The sequence below is a fragment of the Cavia porcellus genome, unplaced genomic scaffold, assembly GCF_034190915.1.
Source record: "Cavia porcellus strain 051 isolate PalLab524CR breed Dunkin Hartley unplaced genomic scaffold, mCavPor4.1 scaffold_4, whole genome shotgun sequence".
NCBI lineage: Eukaryota > Metazoa > Chordata > Mammalia > Rodentia > Caviidae > Cavia > Cavia porcellus.
In genome coordinates, this window is record NW_026947487.1 from 45,081,578 (window position 1) to 45,095,129 (window position 13,552).

Genomic DNA, 13,552 nt, shown 5'->3' on the forward strand with positions numbered 1-13,552 from the left:
ACAGCTGGGCCACGCTGGCCTTTCTTATATAACTCTCTGTTCCCTTCCAGTTAGTAACTGACTCTTCAGCCAGAACTAACTCTGCAGGCCTTGACCACGTGGTTAGCCTTACACTCCCTCTCTTGGGGCCTAGGAAACAGTGTGCTGGGGCTGGGACGGCAGCTCAGTGGCATCAGGGATGCATCGAGGCCTGGGTCCCTCCTCAGCCCTGGGAACGCACTGAAGGAGATTGGGGGCCTTGAAAGCACAGTCTTCTATCCCTTTTGCTCTCCTAAGTGAGCCACAGAAGCCAGAACTGCCTGTCCCCAAGGCAGGTCATAGAAGCTGAGGGACCTAAGGAGCCCGGGAGCCTACTTCCCCCTCTCTTGGGGAGACCCTCGCTCCAGAAGGCTCTGCCTGGGCTGGCAGGAAGCATCTCGGAGCACTGCACAGGAGGCTGGGTGGATCTGACTGGCCAGGCCTGGCTGGGTCCCCAGGGCCCCTGCCCTTTTTACCTGGTCATGCCCATCGTTTGCCTGCTTCCCGGGCAGGCCCATTTTCCCTCAGACGTGGTTTACAAAGTGCAAGGTTTCTCTGGGTTTGGGGTCTTTGTTTCTAAAAGCTCCTGAGTCACATAAACTTCATTTAAGTAAATTCGTCCTGCTCAGGGCCTGGGCGGCCCTGAGCTCACGAAGGGCACAGACGGAGATGGCCCGGCTCTGCTCCTACCCCGACTTCACCGCCCTCCCGTGACCTTCTGTCCGAGCCTGCGGCTTTCTAAGGCAGCCGCGGGGCTGTGCTCCTGGACCTTCCCTGAGCCAGGACCCTGGCGTGTGCTCCTTTCCTTCTCTGCATTTCCGGTCCCTGGAAATCGTGTCTTTCATGGTTTATTTACTCACTTGGAGCTGTGTATCATCTTGTGGTTATGGCTAAAAGAGTTTCATGAAAGGCAGAGGACTCTGAGACTGCGTGTTTGAAAATGTCTTTAGTGTCCTCAGACTTGATAGGAAATACGGGGCTGACAGGTGTGTCGCTGCTGTACCTGGGCCTAGTTCTGCAGGCCTGTTATCCTAGCACTCTGGGAGACTGAGGCAGAAAGATTTAAAGTTTGAGCCCAGCCTGGGCAATTTAGCTGCTTACTGAAAACATCTCCTCCCTCTCCTTCTCTTCCTCCTCCTTTTGGCTGGTCTCTTGGCATCCTCCCGCCTCAGCCTCCTGGCTGCTGGGATTACAGCTATGTACCACCGTGCTCAATTTTCTCCAGTATTTTCTAGTCTTTTTTCTGGAATTCTCATTGTTGTGTATTGAACATTTTATTCTCTCACTTAAAAACAGTTTTCTTTTAATTTTTTGTCTTTTTATTCAACTTTCTGAAGAATTTCAACTTTTTTTCCCCCATAGTAAGGATTGAACCCAGAGCAAGCTAGGCAAGCACTACCACTGAGTGTACCCTCAACTCCAAGAGTTCCTCAAAAACTATTTTGCTTTAATTTCTGCCAACTTTATTTTTTTATAAAGAATATCCTAAAGGCTGAGGATGTGGCTTAGTGGTAGAGCACTTGCCTAGTATGTTTAAGGCCCTAGGTTCAATCCCCAGCAAAAAACAAAAACAAACCCTTGTTTTTAGGGTAACATCTTATTTCTCTTGATTCACTTTCTTCCTCTCCGAGCCTTGAGTGGTCTTTTAGGTTGCTTGCTTTGGCTGTTATCTTAAAGGTTAGTCTTTTCATCCAGAGTCTGGTGCTCTGTGACTCTTGGCCTCCGTGGAAGAAGGCAGAATTTAAAGCCAGGACATCAGCAGGGGTTTGTGGCACATGCTGATGGATGGGAGGGCTGCAGTGTGGAGTGGTCAGATGGGTTCTGCCAGCTTTCCCAGGGGTGGCCACCACTGTGGGCTGTGCCTTGGGGCCCTTCTGTTTCTTTGAGCTGAATGCGCTGCTTCCCAGCTTCAGGGGAGAGACCCGGACCAGTGAGTGTCCTGGGAGCTGCCTGGGGAGGAGACAGGAGCTCTCCTCTTCTGTGGAGTAGAGATTCAGCATTTGGCCTCCTCACCACTCGATGCTGTGTTCTCCTGGAAGTTACTTCCTTTCCCTCTTGGAATGGGGCAGGCTGGTGGAGGGAGAGTCTTGGCGCTCTTCACACAGAGCTTCAAACAATCCTTTTCTTCAAATCCACAGCCTGGCTGTCAGAGGGGTGGGGAACCTCTGGTTCCCAAGCTTTTCCAGAATTTTGTGATGGGAACAAGCTTAAATCTTTTGGGGACCCCAGAACCAATGGCACTTTATGCTCATGTGGTCAAAAGTGTGGTGGTAAATGTTTAAATTAAAAAAATATATTACAATAAAACACACTGCTGGGCTGGGGATGTAGCTCAGTGGCATAAGCAGCTGCCTGGCAAGCTCGAGGTCCTGAGTTCAATCCCCGTACCAAAACAAAAGAAAAAACAAACAAAAAGAAAACCACATTGCCATTAATCCCCCTTCACCAAACTCTCTCTTCAAACATGCTTGTCTCACCAGTCCTTCCACTGTCTTAAGCAGTTCTGCAAATCCTCTTTCCAGTGTCTTTTCTCGCACTGTCCTGGCTGCCTTTAGGTCCTCAATTGATTCAAACATTTGTCTTTCACCGTCCCTTTGTCCTTGGTGAACAACCAGAAGTCACAGGGTGCCAGCTCTGGGGAATGAGGCCAGTGAGGATACCCTGTCCAACTTCTGTGAGTTGCTTTTCCATCAGATGGCCCCCAGAAGCAGCATTCACTGCCTTTTAAAAAAAATCACGTCTCATAAAAACAAAAAAGATGACTTCCAGAACTGCTTCAGAAGGTGGGGAGAACAGTGGGACAGTGTGTCTGAAGCTACGGGGGCTGTAAGGGGATTCGTGGCAATGTGTCCTTTTCTAAATTAATGTTTGGAAAATGTCAAACCTAGTACCTAAAGTTTCTACTTGTGGATCCACCCTATTTTATAATAGCTCATTGGCATCTTTATAAAGCATTTGTTTTCATTTTTATTCCATCTGTGTGGGAGGGTTTACATTCATCCCATTTAATGTGGGCTGTTGAAAGAAGAGGAAAGTGTTTCCGACAGCCTGCTGTCTTACCTAGCATACTTTATGAACTCTTTTTTTATTGGTACTGGAGATGGAAAGGACTACAGAGCTCCGCACAGAGCTTATCCCTGTAGTATCAGGGGATGTGCAGAGAACAATTAGAATCAGGACATGGAGTTTATAGTATTGTTTTTTTTTTTTTTTTTGTCTTTTTCATTTTTATCGGTACCGGGGATCGAACTCACGACCACCTGCTTGCAAGGCAGGTGCTTATGCCGTTGAGCTAAACCCCCATCCCCTGGGACATGGAGTTTATAGTATTGTTTTTTTTTTTTTTTTTCACGTCAGATGGGTAATGTGCCGAGGTAGTAACAAGGTTCAAAGGAGGCACATGTCATGCATAGAGCATGAACACCCAATCATCATGCTTATGAACCTGAGGATCTATAGTATTGTTTTATGATGGTCATCCAGAGGTAACACAAGAAACTGCAGGAAATCCATCCATAACATACCAAAGACATAAAATATTTAGTCAAGGGCCTAAATCCCACAGCAGTGTCCTACATGAGTCCAGATGAAAACTCAGAGCTCATGAAGATGCCTCCCACGAGCCCAACTGGAGATTCAGAGCCCACAAGAAGGACTCATGCCTGTCTCTTTTACGGATCCGTGCTGGGAAGGCCCAAAGGTCAGTGGTGGAAGCCAGAAAGTTCATGCCAGCGGGGTGAAGGAGCTGTGCTGATGGGATGAGGGTTCTACACTGGAGCCAGGAAGTCACACTCACAATAAAGACCAGGGCTGTCCTGAAAGGCACAACTATCCTCAGTGACATGGAGGCCCCAAGCTCCTCTGACGACAAGCACAGTCGAGTGCCTGCCAGGAAGCCAGTGTGATGAGTTCATCCTGGAGACCAAGTGGCACATGTTTTCCTCTCTGGAGCCAGGAAGCAATGCTTGATGTGAGGACCAGAGTTGTTCCTGGAGATTTAATGGCTCAAACAGCAACTTGTAGGAGAACCTACAGTGCCTCAACACCTCAACACAATAGCTTCTCCTTCTCCAAGTCTCTATTTATGCTGGCAACTTTCCTCAGGTGGAACATCTACGCTTAGTGCCATGCTGACGTAATCCAGCTGGCATTAAGTTGGCCAACAGTTCTTAATCCATGACATCCCCCTCTTCTTTTAGTTTTACTTTTGGAGGCAGGGTTTCTCTAAGTTACCTGAGCTGGGCGCTGATTTGTGGTCCTCCCAAGTAGTTGGGGATTACAGATGTGAATCACTATGACTGGTACTTTATGATCTCTTACTGGATTTTAAAAATTATGAATGATGTTGAATTTTATCAATGTGTTCCCTGCATCTTTTGAGATTTTAAAAAGGCTTTTCTTCTGTAATCTGCTAACGAAGTGCTATAATAGTAATATACTTTCTCATCTTAACTCATCATTGCATTATGATATAAGACATGCTTTCCTCCTGGCTGGGAATACAGCTCAGGGGCACGCGCCTGCCTGGTATGTGCAAGGTCATGAGTGTGATTCCCTGGTACCACCAAAAGAAACAAAACAAATAAGACATGCTTTCCTCTTCTCTGGGATTAGTTTGTCAAAATTCAGAGATTTTGCATTTCTGATTATAAAAGAGATTAGCCTGTACTTACAATCATCCTTGACTTTTATGCTCTGGTCAAAAATGAACTGAAAAACTATTTTCCCCTCAGTGTATGGAACAGCTTGTATAAAATATGATTCTTTTTAGGAGTGTAGGGATTGAACCCAAGACCTTCACACTGAGCTGCACCCCAATCCTTTTTTAATTTTTAAGACAGTTTTGCTAAGTTGCCTAGGTAGGACTCGAATTTACTGCCTCAGTTTCCCAAATGCTGGGGTTACACACATGCACTACTGTGTACACTATGAATTACCTTCTTAAAGGCTTGTTAAAACTTGCTAGAAATTATCTGTACAACTCGTTTGTGTGTATGTGTGTGTTGACTACTAATTCAGTCTGTCTAATGACGCAGGCTCTTCCGGTTTCCTAGTTCTTTCCGATGGGGAGCGGATCCAGGGCTCCAGGTGTGCTGCCTGCTGAGCTCCACGCCTACCCCTGGCCCTAACTCTTGAATGATATTTAGGGGGATTCCAGGCTGACCGGCTGTTTTTCCTGAATATTCTGCAAATACTCTCCAGTTATTCAGGGGTTATTTTTCTGCTTTACTTTGCTTTTTTTTTTAGATTATAAATTCTGCAACTTCATAATTGTGTTTAGTTGTTGATCTGTGGTTTGATGCGGCTCCCCATTGTCTCCTTCACCCCCAGAACCTGGGTACCTTTCCTTCAGGAAACCTGAGCCACTCCCTCATCCGTGCTTTTCTGCCTGACATTTGCGCAGTGGCTTTCGCTGCCCTGTTTGTGTCTTCTTGTCACCCTCTCCTGACTGTGTCCCAAGGTCTGGACAATTTCTCCACATCCATCTGCTGTTCATTAACCCTCCCACTGACCATGTCCGAGCTATTTTATCTGTTGATTATACTAACTCTTTTTCCTTCTAAGACTGCTGTTTGGTTCAATTTGAAAATTGATTTTTTTTTGAGACAGGGTCTTGCTGTGTAGTACAGATAGGCCTTGAACTCACTATGTAGTTGAGGCTGGCTTCAAACTCATGGCAATCCTCCTGCCTCAACCTCCTGTGATTTACTTTCATGAAAGCCCTACTCTTTCAGAGGTATCATTTTTTATTTCCAGTACCAGAGATCAAACTCATGGGCTGGCTAGGTCACTGAGCTACATCTCCAGCCTTTAATTCTGGGATAGGGTCTTACTGAGTTCCTAGGCTGGCCTCAAAATTACAACCCTCCTGCCTCGGCCTCCTGAGTACCTAGGATTACAGGCATGTGCACCACCTTTACTTTTCACATACTTCTCTCGGGTTGTTTCAGCCCTCCTTCCATTGATTTCTACTTCCCAGGGCCCCACATTGTCCCTGCTGGCCCTGGTGCGTGGTAGGCTTTTGGTCTTCAGAGACTGAGTCCACGTACCCTGGATCAGGGACACTGTACATCCTTTGGACTCTCTCTTGCATTTTTCTTCTGGAAACTGAAACTTGCCTGTTGAGTGACTCAGGTGGTTTTACTTCCGTTCCTCTGTGTGTGACTCCAGCCACCCAGGCTGGGTAGACTGCTCCCTGCTTGTTTCCACACAGGCTCGGTCACCATGGCTCCTCCCAAGTTCATGGCCCTCAGGCTGCCTCACTGTTGCTTTGGCTATTCCTGTTTTGTGAGGTGCCCTTTCCTGGGGTGCTGGTTTCCCACAGCTGGTCCTGTCCCCTCCTTACTTTGCAGAGGCCCAAGTTCAGTCTTCTTCCCAGGTGGGAGCTGACACTCTGGCCCTGGTTCTTGCTCCAGGGCTGAGGACCCTTGGGAGACAGCATCAGTTTGAGATTCTGCTGTTTCTGGCTTCTGGGAGCGGGTTTCTTTTCCCTCTTCATTCAGAGCTCAAGTATGTCTGACTGAATGAGTGCAATGCCCACGCTTTGAAGGAGATGGAAGCAGCGTTCCAGGAAGTTAAACTTTCTGTCCCTCCAGGGACACTGGGACAAGCAGAAGCTACTTTTTTTTTTAGCATCAGGAATTGAACTCACGACCTTGCACTTACCTGGCAGGTGCTTGTGCTGCTGATAAACGTCTGCCACGATCTACTTTTCAATGAGGATATAAGTGGAGAGCGTTTTCAGTGAACACATGGAGAGAGGCCTTCGTTTTCATTGTGGTTTTTTGAGACAGGGTCTCACTATGTAGCTCAGGCTAGACTCAAACTCACAGAGCTCCTCCTGCCTTGGGACTTCTTACCTGCTTTCTTTCTGAGTCCTGGTGCCACAGCAACCTAGAACTGCTCCTAATGGCTTGATATATGCAGATACACTGCAGCAGAGTGCCCATACTGCATGCTGGTGGCTTCCCATAACATCATTCCCAGGAGGAAGGATTAAAGAATGGCAGACAGGACATGGGGCCATTTCCTTCCCTTTCCCTCTAGTCTTAAGAAAAGGGTGCCTTTGATGAGATATAGCCACAGGCTCTTGTCTTATATTTGACGTGAGGCAGTGTTGTCAGAGGCTGGTTATTGATGCTATGCCCTGTTTTAATTCACACTTTTCTGCTAATCAATTACAGCGTTTATCCATTCATCAGGCCTCCTGACAGGGTCAATAACTGCATTTTGGGTTCTTGCGCGAGACTGCACGTTTATCAAGCAAGAAAGAAGGCTCAGGAGCAAGCTTTAAAAACCCAGTGTGACTTTCCCAGGCTGCTGGACTTCCGGAGCAATAAACATCTAGCGGGGGTTTCATTGGGTGGGTTTTAATATATTTAGTCAGTGGGATTTTCTCACTGAACACTTCATTAGCAGGGCTCAACCTTAGTGAAGTGTGGACAGGTGCCTCCGTTTAAGAGAAATAGAAACCTCAAAAGGTGATTGCTGCCATCGCTTCCTGTGACTGTTGTTCACCTAACAGTGGGACTAAGAAAGCAGCTTCCTGCATGCGTCCTAAAGGTTTGCACACAGGCTCTTCATGGCATTCGGGTTCGAGGGCGGGGAGACTTCCAGTGTTTACAGCTGCTGCCAGGCACTCGTTCATCCAAAATCTAGACCCGGGTCTGTATGATAATACCGTGAGCCAAGGGGGACAGCATTTCATCAATGGCTACATTTCTCCAGAGAATTTCCGAGGCCCATCATTCTCAGAGGATCCTTGAGCTGTGTGTCCACGTTCCTGTCCTGTCCACATGCCCTTTCAGGACCGAGAGCCTTTTGATTTTCTACCCCATCCTCAGATGTCAGAAATCGTCCCAGAAATAAAATCTCTTTATTTTAGCAAAAGTGAGAAACAGGTGGCAGGCTTTTGCAGGGGGAGGGTTAGGGTTGGGGACTTAAGTTACCAGCCCGACCACAGTTCCAGGTTTCAGCGATCTTTTTCTTTTCTTTCTTTCTGTCTTTTTTTTTTTTTTTTTTTTTTATGACAGATGTACCAACATTTAATTGTTTTTCCTCGAGGGTGGAGAGAAAAGACACTTGTGTAGATTTTTCAATTCTCCTCCGTGTCACTTAGCTGTCCGCACCATTGTCTGCCGCCGTTCTCTCATCCTTTGCACCGCAGTGAGTTGTGTCATTCCCTCATGGTCAGCACTTTTGTTGTCTTTGTTTTTTGCCGTACCTCAGAAGTCCATCTCTCCTTTCATCTCCTTCCCATTCATGCATGAGGAACAGTTGGGCCCTGTTGTGGGGATGTTCCGCTGGGTTTCAAACAGTGGGGTTTCCTTTTATTCTCCTCGGAGTCATACAATGGGGCTGAATGTCTGCTGCTGCATGCGCACACTAATATGCCAGGTTATTTGGTTTCTAAGAAGTCAATAAAAATACTACATTTGGGCTCAGGCCTTGGCAGTCGTTTTTTCCCCTGCCCAATTTTTGAGTCTTCAGTGATAAATCTGTCTGTTTGTTTCTGATTGTAGTAAAATAGAATCTTCCATATTCAGTGGAAGCGTGGAATCAACAAACACTTGGGGAAAGCCTTCCTGGCGCTGGAGTATTTTCACACTAGGCAGGGTTGGCAGCAGCCACCCTCCCTTAAGGGGCGACAAGCAGCCGCCAGAGCTAATTAATGGCAGCTCCCAACTTGGAAGAGATGGGAAAAAGAATGGATCCCAAGTTAGTCTGGGCCAAACTTTCTGTTGTAAGAAGCTAGCATGTGTGCGTATGTGCATGCGTGCATGCATGCGTGTGCGTGTATGTGTGTGTGCATGTGCGTGTGTGTGCACACATGCAGGGGGGTGCAGCGCTGATGTTTTCATCCTGGTCCTCTTGTTTTTTGGTGGGGGTGAGCTGAGTGTGCCCAAGGCTAAACATGGACACCGGGCCAGCACAGCAGCAAAAGGCTAAGGACGGAAACAGCTCGAGATGTTTTGAGACACTGTCCTCATCTTCAGGAACAATCTTCAAAATCCTCTTTAATGAGGTCATAAAAGAAAAAAAAATGGAACAAGTGTTCCTTGTGTACCTCACCAGGGCGTGTGTTGGCAGGGTCACTCGTCACCAGTGTCCTCTTTAGAAAGGGATGGGGGGGGTTCAATCAGGCATTGCACTAAGAGAGAGACTTTGATTAATTCCTTCTCCTTCCTTTTGTGTGGGATAGATAATTTCGGTCAATGTGTGATACTTTCCTCTTAGCTACTGCTGAGGCTTAAAGTTGGGGGGGGGGTGCGTCCTGCTGAGCATTAGCATTTCTCGGCCCCCTTAGTCATGGGGCTGGGATGTGATGTCGCAGGGGCTCTCTAATCCTCCACCAGCCAGGCTGGGCGCTAACATGGAAGAGAGCCCTTTGAGGGTTGGTGGCAGCAGAAATCTTGATGTAAAAGAAGGAAAAAGCCAAGAGTCAGTGAGATGGTGATCTTTCTTGTGAAGGGCTGGACCTGCCTCTTGCCTAGAGACTCACTGCTTGGGTAAGTTTCAGGGCTGGCTCTCAGGGAACAAAAGCAAGAGAGGGGAAAGTGAGGGCTGACAATGCCCCTTTCACTGGGCTGCTGTGTGGGGGACTTGAAACTTCGGCCCTGTCAGGTAGGAAACCGAATTCTATTGGCATTTGTTTTCCAACTTTTTGTTTGTGGGGAGGCCAGCAGAGGGCTAAAGGGACACTTTAGCACCAGTCTATAGTGAGGCCCCGGGGAATGGTAACTGGTGGTTTTGATCTAGAGGAGGCTTAGGAGGGATTTAAAGTGTCTAGAAACTCAGTTCCATAATTACGTGTTTTAAAAGCTGATTTTGGAAAACTGCTCTAAGTTTTATTTATTACAAATGCGAGGTCTCTTCGGTACCCACGCGTTGAGGTGCTATGGAAAAGATGGAATTGTGGGGGAGGCTGGGCCCTTATCCAGGATGCCCTGCAAGGCCCTGAGTTTGTTCCCCAGTAATGAGAAGAAAGAAAAAAGAAAAGTTGGATTTGGGTTCTGATGGACCAGAACGGCTCCCAGGGAGGCATTGTGGTGGTTGTTTTCAGAGTACTCCATGCCCTGGAGCAGTTCTTGGGGCCGCTGCTTTCTGTCCTAGCAATCCAGCCACTGCATGTGTGCAGAAGGCCACAGGTTAGTAGAGAGCATGGGTCTGGGGAGCTGGAATCCCTTCTTTCCCACTGGAAGTATGTTTTCTGTTGAAAGCAATGTAGCACAGTTTCTTCTGTAATAAACAAGTTAGGGCAAAATTTCAGGATTAATGGTCAAGAAGTGTGTGTTTCATTAAGTTAGCACAGTCCTGCTAAAAAATGAATAGCCTGATCATAAGAGTTTTTAACATTTATTATTTTAGCCAGGCGCGGTGACACACACCTATCATCTCAGCAGGTGGGAGGCTGAGCCAGGAGGGTCGCTGTGGTTGGAGTCCTACTTGGCCATCACAGTGAGACTGAAATGAAAAATAAGAAAAGGGCTGAGGAAGTACCCCCCTGGGTTCTGTGCTCCAGCATCTGAAAAACAAAACTCCCCCAAGAAGCGCAAGGGTGTATATTTAGAGTTTTGTTCTTGTGGAAAGTGCCCCAGACTCATTTGCTTGTTTGAAGTGTAATTGAAAATTTTCTGTTTTGTGCTGCAAGGCACAGAATCCAGGGCCTCCTGTGTGCTTGGTGGACGCCACACAGCTGAGTGATACCCCTCTCCTTGCAGGTTTTTAAAAATACTTCCTTCAGTGGAATTCCGATTCTCCCAAATGTCATTTTTTCACAGACTCAACATGCCAATAACTCCCCTAAAATCGAGCCTGCATCCACATTTCTTCCAAGAGTGCAGGTTCTTTTTCAGATGAAGTCCTTAAACAGAGCGCAGAAGTCTTTCCCTGAGAGCGGAGGGTTGTGGGAATACTGGACTGTCCCCCAAAGCCAGGTGAAAAATGGAACACACAGACACCTCACCTGTCCATGAATAAATGCAGGCCTCCAGGAAGTAGCAAAAGAGCAAAAGCAGGCAGTGAGCCATTTCCTTGGAGACACAAGGACGTGGACCCAGATCTGCCTCTCAGGCCGGTGTGTGATAATTACTACCTGAAGGAGCCCGACTTGGCATCTCAGGGCAGAACTCACAGGGAGGGACGACCTTTGCTGTCCTCCATTTAAAAAGCCTCTCAGTGTTAGAGTTACAGGTCTCAGGTCTCCTAATGCCCTGCCCTTTCCTTTCCTCCTCCTTCCCTTTCTCCCTTTCTTTCTTTCTGATATTGTACTGGAGACTGAACCCATAGGTGCTTTACTGCTAAGCTATACCCCCAGCCCTTTTGATTTTGAGACAGTGTCTCCCTGGGGTGTACAGGCTGGCCTCCAACCTGTGGTCCTTCCACTCGGCCTCTTGAGTAGACAGAAGAATAGGCATGCACCACCGCGCCGTTTGTTCATGAGTTTTTGGTGTGCGTTTCCAAAGCTCACTCAGTGTAAATTGGGTCCTTCTGAGCGTCTCAGTACATAATATAAGCACGGCAGTTTTTTTGTTTTTGTTTTTTGAGACAGCCTTGCCTTCATAGCCCAGACTGGCCTCTAACTCATATTTCTCCAGCCTCAAGCTTCTTAGTGCTGGGTTTATACGTGTATACCACCGAGCCCAGCTTCTAAATATAGAAGGTTTTTTTCTTGTTTTTTTGAGGGTTTTTTAGTTTTGTTTTTTAGCTGGGCATGGTGGCAAATAACTGAAATCTCAACATTCTAGGAGGCCGAGGCAGGAAGATTGCAAGTTCAAGCCCAGCCTGGGTGAGAATGTCTCAAAAAATAGAAAGGGCTGAGGATGTAAAACTGTGTCCTAGAAGCGTGGGCCTTACTGCTAGAGCCAGAGAAAGAATTCAGGGCCAGCAAATCGTCTTCCCACAGCAAGGTCACTTTCATCATTAGTCTTGCACCAAGGAGCATGGAAAAGAATGACCTGAACTGTTGTCACTTGTCTAAGAGTGAAGTGTAAACAGAGAGGGTGTCCCTGTGTGCGTGGCTAGAGTTCGGGTAAGCCTGACACACTGGTGACCCACAAGAGGAATCACTCTTCTGTGGAGATCATGCAAAGGTGACCTGAGCCATGACACCCTCTGCTCTCAGGTTAATACTACGCTTTGCTTTTTTGACTGGGCTCCTTTGCCAGCTGCTTGCTCGAGTATCAGTTATACCTAAGGAAAAGACCCGGGGCTTAGGAGACGGCAGGCGCTGTACGTGTGTGTGGGAGCTGTGGTTTCCTCTGTGAGATGCAGACCAGTAGACACAGATCTGTTTGGGGCTGAAGGTCCACAGAGTCTGATGGGGTTCAGACATGTCATCTTGAATCTGGGCGTGGTGGCACCTGCTGTAATCTCAGCACTTGGGAGGCTGAGGCAGGAAGGCTGCTGCAAGTTAAGGCCAGCCCAGGCTATATAATGAGGCCCTGTCTCAGAAAACTTGAGAAAAGAAAAGAAAACTTGGCCTGGATTCTCCTGAGGTGGCCAAAGGAAGATCAGGTGGCCCCTGGCTCATTGGTGGGGCACTTGAGAGTCACAGAGATTCTTTTTCTCTGTCAGTTAGCACAGTGTGATGTGTTTATTTGTTGTTTACAGGGCATGCAGCTCAGGATGGCCTCAAACACGTCGCAGTCTGTCCCCCCTGCCCCTAAGTGCTGAGATTACTATAGGTGTGTACCACACCTGGCTGACGTGATGCAGGCTCACCTTTTACAGTTTGTCCCTGTGGAAGAATTGGTCCCCATCACCCACCAATGCCCCGAGGATGGGCAGGGGCCTCAGCCGTGCCACCGAGTCAGGTTGGCTCTGGCCCCACAGGATGACCTGGGGACAGAGGGAGGATCACAAAGCCTGAGAACCCAAATTTACCACCTGAAGCCTGTCCCTTGAGCGCCCTCAGCTTGGCCCTGCTGGGCCACGAGCAGGGCAAAGCGGCAGAGCCGCAGCACAGCCCAAAGGTGGTCCAGGAGGGGAGCTGAGGGCTGGAACAGCAGCCCAGCAGTGAGCAAGAGTGGGGGCTGGGCAGAGGTCACCCACTTCCGTACTTTCTAAGGCTGCAAACTGCGCCAGAGAAAAAACAAACAGGCCAAAGAGTTTTGTGGAGTGGTAGAGTCAACGGAGAGCTACCAGTCCATGTTCAGGAGTTGAGATGGCTTTCATTTCTTTTCCTATTTAAGTAAAAAACTTAGTAGCAGAATGAATGACTCTCTAAAGTGCTAAAAAAAAAAAAGGTAGAAGGAGAGGAGGGCATAAAAAGAAGTAAGATGTGTTGTGTATCTGTGTCATCGCCCCATGATGAATGTGATCATTATGTACAACAAACATGTACTGATTAAGAGACCGGAAGCACACACTTGGATGCCCAGGACTGTAGGAGGCTGAGGCAGGAGGATTGAAAGTTTGAGCTCAGCCTAGGCAACTTAGCAAGACCCTGCCTCTAATTTTTAACAGTCAAATGGCTGGAGATATAGCTTAGTGTGCAGGGTCTCAGTTCAATCTCCAGTAGTGAAAGAAAAGA

The 13,552-nt window shown here is 47.6% G+C and overlaps 1 protein-coding gene and 1 non-coding gene across 4 annotated transcripts in view; one reads left to right on the plus strand and one right to left on the minus strand.

Annotated features, from left to right (window-relative positions):
* The window catches only part of Clybl (citramalyl-CoA lyase), a 226,223-nt gene that overhangs the window by 92,922 nt on the left and 119,749 nt on the right, over positions 1-13,552 (plus strand). The window lies entirely within an intron of this gene.
* LOC111753867 (small nucleolar RNA U13) lies at positions 3,370-3,471 on the minus strand. Its single transcript, XR_002788642.1, has one exon. It is a non-coding gene; the product is annotated as a small nucleolar RNA U13 (small nucleolar RNA).